A 14,747-nucleotide genomic window follows, 5' to 3' on the forward strand; every position below is an offset into this window, starting at 1 on the left:
TCATGGAGAACAGTGTAGTAGATGACAGCCCAGATTCTGGAGCCAATCAGCCTGGGTTAAAATATGGCTCAACTTCTCACTACCTGTGTAACCTTAGATAGGTTACTTACTCCCCCAGGCTTCCTGTGAAAGAGAGAGAATATGTACATCGTCAGTGGTTGTCATGAGTATTTAAAATGGTGCCTGGCACTTGATATGTGTTTGATATTATTATTTTAAATAAGGACTAAGTTATGCATATCTTGTAGATGTTGATGTAGCATTTACATTCAATTCTAAGTGCAAAAGAAGGGTTTAAAGGGTAAATGAGGAAAATAATTGATGATCCAGTTCTGTCTGAAGAGAAACTATTCCTATATTCCTGTCTCACTCCCTGAGGACTCAAAGTTCAGGGTGGGGACACTAATTGGAGGAGGTTCAATAATTTATCTATGCCCTTGCTACCAAGAAATGGTAACAGGAGGCATATGACCTCCATTTTCCATAGTAGGTGGTATGTTGTCTGAGCTAAAGATTCATATTCAAGTGTCCACTTGATATGACACTTTCTCTCAGACATCTTGAACTTATTGTCACTCTCATATAACTTGTTCCTCCCATAAGCTCAGTAATTCATTTATCTCATTGCTTAGCCTAAAAACCTAGGAAGCATCATTAATCCATCTCTTGCTCTCAGACCACCCTCTCCTCCATCCAAGTGATCATGTGGAGTATGATCTCCTACCAAGACTGACAGACTGGGTATTTTCACGGTAGTAGGAAGTTAGTTTGGGTGCGGTGTATTTACAACTCCAACAGAGATGGCATTTCCAGAGTTCACACCATTGAGACTCCCTGCAGCACAGCTTAATGTTAAGTGACTCATGTTGGAATCTGTTTCATTTATTAGTATTTTCTTCCTGAGATGTCTAATTGTTTTAAGAAACCGGAATCTTCCCAAATTCCTCATGGGCTCCATAATGTGCTAAATGGGCAGTCCATAAATACTTATTTATTGATTATTACTCTCTTTAGAAATGTACAAAAAATGCAGGTACTATCACAGGTTTAATATTTCTTAATTTACTTCAGTGTTATCTTAACCTATATTTTAGCTAATATACTTGAACAGTAAAATGGAATATTACATATTCCTCAAAAATCGGATATTACAAATACTTAGTTTAAAAATACTAATTTTGAGGGATGCCTGGGTGTCTCAGTTGGTTAAGCGTCTGCCTTCAGCTCAGGTCATGATCTCAGGGTCCTGGTATTGAGTCCCGCATCAGGCTCCTTGCTCAGCAGGGGGCCTGTTTCTCCTTCTGCCTGATGCTCCCCGTGCTTGTGTGTGTACTCGTGCTCGCTCTCTCTCTCTCTCTCTGACAAATAAATAAAATCTTTATAAACAAATAAATAAATTTGGAGACTGTTTCCTCCCACAGATATTTAATCAAATATTGCCACTAACTGGATTCTGAAATTGTTCAATAAACACATCTAGTCTTGCTATAGCTATATATGCCCCATATATGTATGTGTGTGTGTATGCGTGTATACCCACACATATTTAGCATTTTTTTTTATAGCAGCACTAGCACAAATACTGGTGAGGAGGTAAAAGACTACAGTAAAGCAAAAAAAAAAAAATCTGTAAATTCTCTGTTTTATTTTCTTTTGCAAAGAAGAAGTTGCAACAGCTGACCCTGAGCTAGAGGAAAAGGAAGACCTTCCAGCCTAATTGTTACAGAGAGCTGGAGGTTTGTGTGATGAAATAGTTGCTAGAACGTAGTGAGGGAAGTACCCAATCTGAGGCTGTGGCAGTTCGAGTTGGGAGGATAGTTAGTTCTTTGCTGAAACGTCAATCCTCTTTTTTTCTGATTCCTCAGGATGGCACAACCATTTAAGGAGTGGTCCATTCCAGTCACGATATGAAGATATCACTCCCCCACAGGTGTCAGAACTCAAGAGTGTTCACTTGATGACATCCCCATGTAGAAGAAATAATGCTGACCCAGCAATGTGCCAAGGTCTATGGGGTATATGGGCTTTTCTTTGAGGGGAACAGAATCTGGTTAGGAGGACCTTCCCATTATCTAGGTGAGAGGCAATTGTGACACAAACTGGATGGTAACAGTAGAGTTAGAATTGGAAAGAAATGACTGGATTCTAGCTATGTTTTGAAGGCAGATCCAGTAGGATTCACTTAAGATAAGATATGAGGTGTGTGGGGGAGGCATCAAGAAGGACCTCAGGGCTTTTTATTTGAGAAAAAATAGGGGGGCATTGGCAATTACTGAGATGGAGAAGGCTGTGGTGGAGCACATTTCAGGGGAGAGACTTCCATTTCGGACATGTTGAGTTTGAGATGTGAGTTAGAAATCCAAGTGGAATTGCTGGGTGGCAGTTGGACTTGTGAGTATGGGGTGTGTGAGGGAGGTCTGAACTGGAGGTAAAATTTGGAATATAACAGCATATCAGTGGCCTTTGAAGCTGTGTACTGCTGGAGAGCATGATGGGAGTATGTGTGAGGAAGAGGTAAGGAGTGAAAAAACCAAAGGTGGTAATTATTCTGTAGAGAAAAAATAATCAGAAGGGGAATGGGTATTGATGGGGCAGTACAATTTTAAGTAGAGTGATATTTATGAAATTAGAGATAAGTCATTTTTCCAAGAAGAAAGTAGGACACATCGAGAAGAAGCAATAATCAATAATGCAAGACATAAAATTATTCTCCAGAGTGGGAAAAACAGTTAACCCAGTTCACAGAATGGAATGGCACACTCCAAGCAAAGTGAATGAAAACAGGTCCACGCCCATTACTATTCTCAGAAAAATGTTGAAGAAGATAAAGAAACCATCCTATAGGCATTCAGATGGAGAACATAGATTATTTACTTAAAAAAGAAAGGCTATGTAGGTCTTCTCCATAAGAACACATGCCAAAAGAATGTCATAGCCCATCAAGTTCACATTATGAGCCAAAGTCACACTTAAACATATGGACAAGTGTGGAAAGACTCAGAAAATACCATTTTCCTCTTAACAACAACAAAAGGTCAAGTGTATTCTTTTTTTTTTTTTAAGATTTTGATTATTTGACAGATCACAAGTAGGCAGAGAGGCAGGCAGAGAGAGAGAGGAGGAGGAGGCAGGCTCCCCGCTGAGCAGAGAGCCCAATGTGAGGCTCGATCCCAGGACCCTGGGATCATGACCTGAGCCGAAGGCAGAGGCTTTAACCACTGAGCACCCAGGCGCCCCTCAAGTGTATTCTTAAGTTACCAAGAATGATACAAGAATGTGGTGAGCAATGATACAAGGAAATACAGCAACCTAGGTCCAGCCAGTTGTTATAAAAATGACAAGAGTAAGTGTGAAACTAAACAAAAAATTCTTAAGCAAGAACATCTTAAAAAAAAATTCATGTATTTATAAGTAACAATTCCAGAAAAAGATTTGAGGTAGATGATTTAAAGAGAAAAAAGTCAGTAGGAAGACCTATATTAAAAATAAGCAAGATAAATGAATCAAAACAAAAAACAAAAAGAAACCAAGGATATAAAGTAAAATGTAAATTAGCTGAAGCATTGTTCTATGTATTTTTTTTTTTTTTGAGGACTTACATTTAAGATGTCAGGAATTCCAGTAGGCTAGTTATCTTTCTTGTTCTATGTATTTTTTAATGGTGGATCCAGAAACTTGGCTCTAAGAACTCTAGTATACGATATGAGCAAGTGTCACAAAAAATTGTGAGATCCTTAGAGTCCATAAGGGAAACATACACACACACACACACACACACACACACACACAGTCCAGAAGTCCAACTGTTCCTGATACTGTGACCTGCCTGAAAGATTTTTTTTTCTTTTTTTGCTTAAGTTAATTGGAAAAGGAAGCATTCAGTTTCATATGACAATATCTGTATATTAAATACCCAACAAATTACACAGGGCTCTTCCTTTTTTGAAAATAATGTTATTTAACATAGGTTTAGGATAGTATGGTGACAAAAATGATTAATTAAAAATAACGTTACCAAAAGGTAATTTCTTTCTAATTGTGTGGTTTAGTCCTGTCATAGATTTTTGAGTGTCTTGAATAGTATATCTACTTCTGGTTATCCTCTATAAATACTGTCTTTCTTTTTTTTTTTTAATTATTATTATTTTTTTTGACAGACAGATCACAAGTAGAGAGGCAGGCAGAGAGAGAGGAAGGGAAGCAGGCTCCCAGCTGAGCAGAGAGCTGGATGTGGGGCTCGATCCCAGGACCCTGAGATCATGACCTGAGCAGAAGACAGAGGCCTTAAGCCACTGAGCCACCCAGGTGCCCCAATACTGTCTTTCTTAGCTGAGATATTGACAGTTCTTGAGAAGTGATTTTGAGATTGTGTTCCCTGAAACTTGATACTCAAATGAAGTAATCTAGGTTGCAAAAACCATTGAGCCCAACAATAACTTAAATGGAAAACATACTTAAGTTAAAAGCTTTATTGCCCCTATTTGGAGGCAAGACTGTAACAATTAACAGTTACAATTTTCTATAATTTAGTACTATTAGCCCACATCTGCATTGTCAAAGGGAAAGTCACAAAAGACAGATGAACTAAAAGCATGCTTAATTTCTTATGATTTAAAATTTTAAATTTAGATAACTTTTTTTAAATTGTATTACATTCAAATTTATATTGTTTATACTGTCGCAGAATGACAATACTTTGAGTCATGTTTTATAATGTACACGAGCTAATTTCTATTCTGTCCCATTTCATGCCTTCTTTCATTTTGTAGAGTTAGAGTGTTTTTCTTTTCTAAACCCTCAGAATGGTACCTTGTGAGATGAAACTTGGGTATGAGGAACTGCGGTGTGTTATAAACAGGTGAGGGAAAGGCATAATGTGTAGCCCTACCTCTCTCATATCAGCTTACCATGGTTAGGACAGTTTCAACTTAGTCCTTGCCTGTGTGTACTCCTGGGCCTCAGGCTTAAAAACTTGTGCAGTGTGAGTTTATTCTGCCCCTTCATGGTGCACAATATTAGCGAGACCCTATTATATGTCAGGCACTGTCCCAGGCACCTGGGCGGAAGAGATATATTAAGTAGGATGTAACACTATAATAAAGAAATTGAAAAATAAAGTGGATTAAACAGCACAGTTTATTTACTTTATTAAAAATTTGGATAGGTGTTATAGGTTTGGCTCAATGGCTGAGCCATGTTGATTTAACTTCTTACTCTATTATCCTCAAAATATGACTTCCACCTCTTAGACCACAAGGCCACCCCAGGTCTCATTTCAGTTTTGGATTCTAGCCATTGAGAAAGGAGAAAAGCCAAGGGAAGACATGTCCGTCTTTTAAGAGCCCTATCTAGAAATTATTTGTGACTACTGCTCATACCCCATTACCAGATCGTAGTCCCATAGCCACAACTAATTGCAGGTGAGCCTCTAAAATAGAGTCATTAGCTGGATAGCCATATCAAATGCAACCTTCACAGTTTCTATTGCTAAAGGAGGAAGGGGAGAATGGATAGTTTTAGATAACTAGCAGGTTCTTTATCAAGTAGTGAACAAAACAGTCATGAATCTTGGCTTCAATGTAGCTCTTACCTGGGAATCTACTCTTTCAGACCTCATCATAGTCTAGGTGTAGGCCCTTTTACTCAGCCTGCCAATGTACCTCTTCCCAGCAGCCTCAACCTAAGGGCATTGAAGTGTAAGCTACTACAGAACTTAAAATATATTAACTACTTGTCTTCTATTCTATCCCAATAGCTAGTGTTGCTAAGGCTCCCACATATCTCATCCAGTATCTGCACAAGCTGGATGAATGAGAGACATTCTACTGTGAGCTCATTTTAGGCAAGACATCTTAACCAAATAAGAAAATGTTGTTGCAAACAGAGCCAAGTCCATAGTAAGCATCCAATATATAATTTGATAGATTTTTGTGAAGTAAGTAATGAAAGTTAGCACAAGAACTGGATGCAGAATAGAGCAAGAAAACACAATCTGATCCAGTCCAATTTAAATGTAAACTGAGCCTACGTTATTGCTGCTTTTCACTCTCTCCTCGCTATGACATTTGTGTGCTTACTTAGTTTAGGGCTATGCATAAGAATGACCAGGCACGCTGACTGGGGAAAGAGGAGTCAGGAAATTGTGCACCTTCTTGATCATTTTGTCAACCTCTCTCCCCCAAAGGAGATACTTATGTAGCCCACTAACTTCACTGATGGAGTAAAATATATCTTCATGTTTCTTTCTCTATAATTTCTATAGGAAACATAATCTGCATGTATTTTAACAGAAGGAAAGACTCTAGAAAAGAAACCTTTAATTTTATATGCTACTGTGTAAAATTCAGTCAGTGAGTCCAAGAGTGTGACAGCATGAACGGGGCTGGGGAGGGGGGAAGCTATGTGGGGAGAGAGAAGTAAAGGGAATAAAAATTGATCTATAACGATTTTATTTTTTGTTATACATAACCACTTATCCTTGTGGCATGAATGATCAATGAAGAGCTAGTAGAACTGTAATACAGTGTCGTACATTGAAAGCCAATTACTAATGATATAGAAATATTAAAAAGCAACTACAACTGACTTGTAGCAAATCAATCAGTATGAAGGAAAAACAGATTTATGCAATAGTGAAGTAATCCAAAGAACATCCACAAAATCAGAGACATAAGAATGGCCTTATACTTTAAGCTGATGATGAAAATGTTATAAATCTTATCTTCTGACATGGAAATTCTCCCAATGGTTTGAATTTTATTTCAGGAGAACCTCTATTTTTGAATTAAATGTCATAAATCTGAGAATTGTATTCACTTTTTGCCACTTGATCCACTCACTAGTAAATTTGCAGTCAGCCTCCATGAAACATTTCCAGCCACCCTCAGATTCATAGTTTAGGTTAGTCTGAATAGTACCCTTTCTTCTTAAAAAATGCTTCCTTGGGGTTTGTCCACACTGTCCTCTTATAAGTAGGACCTGGCATTTCTGACCTTGCTGCTGCTCTTGACATTGTTTTGGGTTTCTTGGCGTTATAACTTGGCAAATTATGTCTTATACCAGAACTGAATATAGATACGAACCAGACTTAGTTTCAGCCCATAAGTTGTGTTTTTCTTTTGTGGAGATGATGAAATAGACACTCTTACAAGCAAGTTTTCTCTGTTTTAAGGTTAACATTTCGCATTTAGAGGATCATCTCAATTTAGTTTTAATTTTGCTAAAGAGTAAGAAAATCGAGTAAAGAAGAAAAGAAAAAAATGGACAGTAACTCTGTCCACTAGCACAAAGGTTGTGATATTCAGTTTGATTAGTAGGACACACCTGCCAAAACACAGATTTGTCTAATGCTTATGTATTCCACACCACCCCTTTGTTCCCAAGCACCATAAATACAATAAATATCACATACAGGGTACTTTAGCTGACAGCCTACCTTATGATTAATTATGAACCAGAGACTAATGAAATGCATCACATGGAGGAAATACCAAGGATTATGTGGTCTTGAGGTGGTAGCCTTTTTGTTACTGTATCAGCCAGTACGAAGCTGTACACGTGTGTCCCATATTTCTGAAGCATCTAAGAAAACAGCCAAATTTAGATGCAAGAAACGATTTCTTTCACACTCTATGAACACAAAGCAATAATAATACAGAAAACGAGAGTAAGGGAACAAAATACAAATCGCATGAAATACAAACCACCCTACTAGCAACAAATATACTATTGAAAGTTGGTATAGATTGAAACCATAGGAATTGATGGTAACTATTAAAGGAGTTCCTTCAGTTTATGCTTGTAAAAGTTCCTTACCAAACTGGACACACACACAATGCTAGGCCACGTTCGCAAGGAGTGTATGCTGTCCTCAGCTAACTGACAGGGCATAGAGCTCCGTTACGGCAACATTTGTCACTGTTACCTCTAGAGAAGGACACAACTAGGTCAAAATCTAGTTCCACTACTCTCTAAGCTTGGACAGGTTATACCTAATGAACTTGTTTTTTTATTTTAAAGTGGATTTATTAATATTCATCATAGTATTTTGTAAGGATTGGGTGACATAGAATTTGTAGGCAGCATAGTAGTTGTTCAATCAATTAATTGCTGTCCCTACTGTCTTGTGGTTCGTCCATCACATGGCACTGTCTGCAGTGGGGAGCTAAATCCACAGAAGTGCTTGTGAGAGTTGAGGCAAAACACCAGCCGAATAAATAACATGGGATTTATCCTTTGTTATTTTTCAATTTGCCCTTTGTGTTCCCTTTGACTCATAGTGAAGATAATGGATTTGGGGAAGAGTAAGTAAACACTTGTGATCTTTTCTCTTTAGCATTCACCGAGATTTTCATTCTGTCGATGACTGATGAGTTTTTAACAATTAAATGTGAACAAAAGAGTTGTAAATACTATGTAACACAAACGAATCAAGAGACAGGGTTTTCTTCTGTACGAATTAGCTTTCTAGGGGCTAATATGACCATAGTCTAGGTATTAACTTAGCTTGTGTGGCTCCCACTGAAACTGTTTTGGTTTCTATGGAGACTTTTGCTCTGGTTTACTAGTATATAACCGTTTCCTCACCTTTTCATTTCCTGAAATAGCACAAGTACAGTATCTAAATTTTGACTAATATAAATCAAAGCACATGCTTTCCTTTCAGGAAAGTCCTCTATTTCAACATATGTGCAGGATTTTCCTTTTTAATGCATTAGACATCTGTTGTTGCTAATGGGGATAAAATGTCACATGTTAAAAACAATAAAAGTTATTAAAAGCAGTGCAAGTTTGAAATAATTTGAAATTATATTAGAAATGAATTTTTTCTTTGAATATATAGCAGTTTTCAAACATGAATATGAAAAGTACATGAAAATGAATATGCATATGACTGTGGTTTTGAGGCTCATGCTTATCTGGTTCTAATGTATCCTTTTAGATGTTGAAGTAAACATTAAGCAATTTACACACACACACAAATACACACAAGACATATGCACATGCATTCATACATGCATTGTAATTCCTGTGGGGCTAATAAGAAGAAAAATGTGGTGCTAATTGTTTAAAAATGAGGAATTTCCTTAGAAATTAGTGTAGTTTACTCTGGTTATTTTTATTAGGCTTGTGTATGTGTGTGTATGTGTGTAAATTGCGGGTGAACTCAGCTGTGTTTAAGAAGGCTCAAAACATTGTTAAAATTTCCATTTGCATTTTCCATTTCAGTGTCAATAAAATTAAAGTGCATATTTGCTAAGTACTTTCCTTATAATTTTTAACTCTGTATTTAATGGTAAATTTATTTCTTATCTTTCTAATTAATTTCAACTTCTCTTGTGTGTTTGGGAAGAATGTCAAAATACTTGTTTTATTGAAGACAGATTTATAATTGAAAAGCACTCTTTACCAAAACCCAATGATTTCCTTCATATAAAATAATACAAAAACTGGGAAGCTAATCAAGTCTGTTAAAAATCAGGTTACTGGATATCCTTGTAGGGGAAAAAGGCAATAATTGGAGGGAAGCATGAGACGGCCTTCTAGTATGTTGATAATGTTATGCTCTGCAGAGCCAAAGGAAAATATTACAGAATATCTTATCAAAGCATATTAAATACCTAGTTTTAAATATTTTAGAGTTAGAAGGCAATAGTTCTCACTTAAGTAACAGCATACTGACAAACAACTAAGAATAGAATTCACAATTTGTATTGTGTGGCTATTTTTGACTAAAAATAATTTTATTATTTTTTTTGTTTTGATAACACTTGATATACATTCTCTCATCAGCTTTCAAGTCTCTAATAGAGTATTGTTAATTATAGTCATCATGCTGTATACGAGACCCTCAGAATTTATTTATAACTAGAAGTTTGTACCCTTTGACTAACATCTTCCCATTTCCTTTGCTGTACAACTCCCTTCAGCCACGATTCTACTCTATTTCTCTGACTTTGGCATTTTTAGATTCCACATATAAATGAGAATATACAGTATTTGTCTGACTTATTTCCTGTAGCATAATGTCCTTAAAATCCATCACATGTTGCAGAAGACAAGATTTTCTTCTTTTTTTTTAAATGACTAAATTATATTTCATTGTATATATTTCCCACATTTTCTTTATCCATTTGTCCATAGACACTAGGTTGTTTCCATGTCTTGGCTATTGTAAATAATGCTGCAGTGAACATGAGGGGCACAGGTATCTCTTCCAAATAGTGATTTCATTTCCTTCAGACATTTACCCATAAGTAGGATTGCTGGCTCATATAATAGTTTTATTTTAATTTTTTGAGGACCCCCCAAGCTGTTTTCCATAGTGATAATACTAATTTACATCCCCACCAACATTGCACAAGGGTTCCCCTTTCTCCACATCATTGCCAACACTTTCCTTTTTTCTTTTTGATAATAGCCATTCTGACAGGTGGGGAGGTGATACCTCATTGTGGTTTTGATTTGCATTTCCATTATGATTAGTGATGTGGAGCACTTTGTCATGTATCTGTTGGCCGTTTGTAGGTCTTCTTTGGAAAAATGTCTATTTGCTTCCTTTGTCCATTTTTAATTGGATTTATGTGTTTTTGCTATTGAGTTATATGAGTTACTTGCATATTTTGGATATTAACTGCTTATCAGATAGATGGTTTCAAATATTTTCTCTTATTTCTTAGGTTGTCTTTTTATTTTATTTTTATTTTTTTTAAGATTTTTTTTTTTTTTTTTTTTTTTTTTTACAGACAGCTCACAAGTAGGCAGAGAGGCAGGTAGAGAGAGACAGGAGGAGGCAGGCTCCGGGCTGAGCAGAGAGCCCAATGCGGGACTCGATCCCAGGACCCTGAGATCATGACCCGAGCCAAAGGCAGAGGCTTTAACCACTGAGCCACCCAGGCGCCCCATCTTTTGATTTTTTGATGGTTTCTTTTGCTGTGCAGAGCTTTTAGTTTGATATGGTCCCACTTGTTTTAAAATAATTGTGTTTTTTTTCTGACTACAAGAGAATGTTAGAAGACTGGAAAAGTATGTACAAGTACAAAAATGACCAATTCTCCCATAGCATGTATAAAATGAACATTTATGTTTATATACATAAAGATATGCATACATACCCATATGCATTTCCACACATTCCCATATGAAACAGAAATGAAATCATGACTTAAATTTTGCTTTATACTTTTTCATTTATGATTTATTGGAATCATCTTTCAACAGCCCAGTCTCTTCATACCTCATCCGTTTAATGACCACAACAATTTATTTTATTTTTTTTAAGATTTTATTTATTTATTTGAAAGAGAAAGAGCATGCCCACGAGTTGGGGGCAGGGCCAGAGAGAGAAGGAGAATCAGGCTCCCTGCTGAGCAGGGAGTCCAACACAGGGCTCAATTCCAGGACCTAAGATCATGGCCTGAGCTGAAAGCACACCCTTAACCAGCTGAGCCACCCAGGTACCCCTGACTGACCACAACAATTTAAAACGAGGACTTACATTTTTTTAAGGACTTATATTTTTAGATATCTAGGTTATTTTCTCAATTTTAATATTATAAATAATACCTAGATGCATCTTTTGCAATCTAATCTTTGTACATAGTATTATTTTCCTAGGCTAAATTCCTACCCGTGAAATTTCTGTAAGCAAGCTGTAACAATCCACAAAATGTCCTAATGTTGTAAAATACGGCTTAGATCTTCCCAACTAGAGCCAAAGTTCAGAGAGCTTTCTTGAATCTTTTCTAACACCTTTCTTGATACGGTAAATTACCTGAACTGCAGATAGTCTTGAATCTCTCCAAGAGGAAGTAGCTCTGCTCCCAGGGAAATTCTGTTTTTCTCATTGAGTAAATGACCCTCATCTAATCAATGAGTGTTCTGTAGGTTTCCTGAATGGCAATTCCAGACACTTTCTTTTCTACAATTTACTGGCTGCTAGTCTTAGTAATTATATTCAGGTCTGATATACTTATATGGGGCTAATGTTTAGTTGATAACTGGAGTAATTCCTGGGCTTATTTTCAATATATGTAAAGACACTGATGCTCCCCTGAATTTTGGTTAAAAAAGTTAGAAATATTCAACAATCATTAATATTATGACATAGGAAATATTCAAGAAAGAAATGGCTATTAGTTAAAAAAAAAAAAGGCGAAACTACCAAAGTATGAAAGAAAATGAAGAAAAATGAAACCATTTTTTAAAAAAGATTTTATTTATTTATTTGAGAGAGAGAGAGAATGAGAGAGAGAGAGAGATCATGAGAAGAGAGAGGGTCAGAGGGAGAAGCAGAGTCCCTGCCAAGCAGGGAGCCTGATGGGGGATTCAATCCTGGGACTCCAGGATCATGACCTGAGCCAAAGGCAGTCGCTTAACCAACTGAGCCACCCTGATGCCCAAATTGAAACCATTTTTAAGATTTGAGCTAGCAGTGAAAAAATTTACATATGCACCATCCACTCTAAAATACAAGTGAAGGCATTCTGATATATATATTTTTACATGTATGCATGTTTGCATGTATGTGAACCATACAATGGAAGGATGGGATTATAATCTAGAAAGAGAAGCTCTGGAGATGTCTTGGGTAAGGACCTTGAGGTTTGCATTGAGGTATGATGCATATTTTCATGTGGATATAATGTGGGAAGATTTTTGCTGTGATTCGTTGTGTAATACTTTGAGTCCTGAGCACTTTTTTCGCCTGCTTTATGTTAACTTTAGAAGCAGTTGATTGAATTTGAGTAAATGCAATATACTAATAAAGGTATGAAGTTTAATTTGTGGTTGTGTCATCTTGAAACAAAGTGGCATTCAGTATGTATATTTTAACTGAGCTCATTTGCTCTAATTTTAATGGACTTCGGTGAGATTAAGCAAGCGAATAGTGATGAAAGAATTGGTGTGGCATGTTCAATAAGATCTACAATTAACAAAACCACTTCTTGTCAAATACTTGTTAGCTACAGTTACCACATTTTTTGGTCAAAAGTATGAACCCATGATGAGAATATTTGAAATTAGGTCTGTTCCCTAAGTCAGAAAAATTTTAGTTAATTTCAGAAGGCCCTTTACCATCCCTCAAATAAACCACCTGAAGTTGAATCAAAGCTTTTAAAAGCAGTAAGATGTGACAATTATCCTTTTATCTTTTTATGTAAGGAAGAAAAAAATTAAAATAGTAGATATGAAAAAAGAATTACCCATTTTTATTTTTTAAATATTTATTTATTTATTTAGTACAAGCGATGGGGCAGGGCAGAAGGAAAGGGAAGTAGAGAATCTCAAGCAGATGCCTCACTGAGCATAGAGCTGACATGGGGCTTGATCTCAGGACCCTGAAATCATGACCTGAGCTGAAATCAAGAGTCAGACATTCAACCAACGGAGATACGCGGTGCCCCCATTTTCATTTTTTTATTTTCATTTTTTTTTTTTTTTGGTTATCCATTTTTAAATGTTGAGAAATTATGTGTAATTTCAGACCAACTTTATCATTTCAAAAATTTCTTTGTAAATTGCAAATAAATCAAGGCCAAAGTGTACAAAACTTTCTAAAGATTTTGTATAATTTTTTTGCCAGTGAAAAAAATATCTGTGAATAAAGAGAATAAAGTGAGGTGCCAAATTTTCCAAAAAAATGTAAATGGCAGAAATAGCACAGGATGTCCAAGAGTGCACTTTGAGACCTAACTTCCTTCTCTGCTGCTCCAGGGAAGATCCTTTTCTCTTTTCCTCTCTGAGTCTCCTCTGTGGAAAGCAGGTAGCATTTAACTTTCCTTGGTACACAGGGACCCCTGCATCCCTCAGGGAACCTAAAACAAAGCATGATTATGTACTCCATTCCTGGTTGACTGAGCAGAGTTTCAGGTTTTCATATTTCGTGTTTGTCTAGGTCAGGTATACATAAATGCTTAGTAATTGAGGCAGTCCTACTTCTCAGTTACTATTACCAACACCACAACTTTCGAGATGAAGTTGCTCAAAAATAAATTCCCAGAGGATTTACCAATCAGGGTATCACCTTTTCATATAAAAAACTTTATATGCAAATTTTAGAGGTTATTTTAGAAATGTAGGGTTTACAGCGACCTTCCTGGCAGATCAAAGATTGTGATTACATGTTATGGACCAGAAGCTGGGTCTTTCTATGTTTTTAAAAACAAAATTTAGCAAAAATTTGCTATTATGGCGGCAGATTAAATTTGGCACAAATGCCATGCTATTTAAAAGCTGATTCTGTTTAAGAGGAGCAATTTGATACAGTTTTTGTATGTGTTTCCGTGAGCCTTTCTAAAAGGTTGAATTGTCATTTTGCTCTCTATACACATTCAACATTGAAATAGCATAAACAATAACAATAACAACATTCACAAAATGTTTACTTTGTATGCGGCACTGTACTAAGCACTTTATGAGATCTCTTCTGATACTTTAACTCTGTGTTTATTACTTCTACTTCACAGACCAGGACTGGTACTGAAGCCCAGATGTTTTAAGTGAGTTATTATCTAATTCAGTAAGTGGCAGAATTAGGATGTATAACTCTTCCACCACTCAAATCCATACTTGAGAATGTGTCTGGCCAAGGAAGTCAGCATGAACTAAGGAACCCAGAATCAGATAATCAGTTCTTGGCTAAGACCTTCATGGGTGGAGTCCTGATTTTCATTCCAGGATACACATAATACCATGCACAAAACTTGGCTTTACTTTCACAGGAAACTCTTGAAGAAAAATTGTAG

Source organism: Enhydra lutris, unplaced genomic scaffold (genome assembly GCF_002288905.1).
Source record: "Enhydra lutris kenyoni isolate GAN:26980312 unplaced genomic scaffold, ASM228890v2 scaffoldscaffold16, whole genome shotgun sequence".
NCBI lineage: Eukaryota > Metazoa > Chordata > Mammalia > Carnivora > Mustelidae > Enhydra > Enhydra lutris.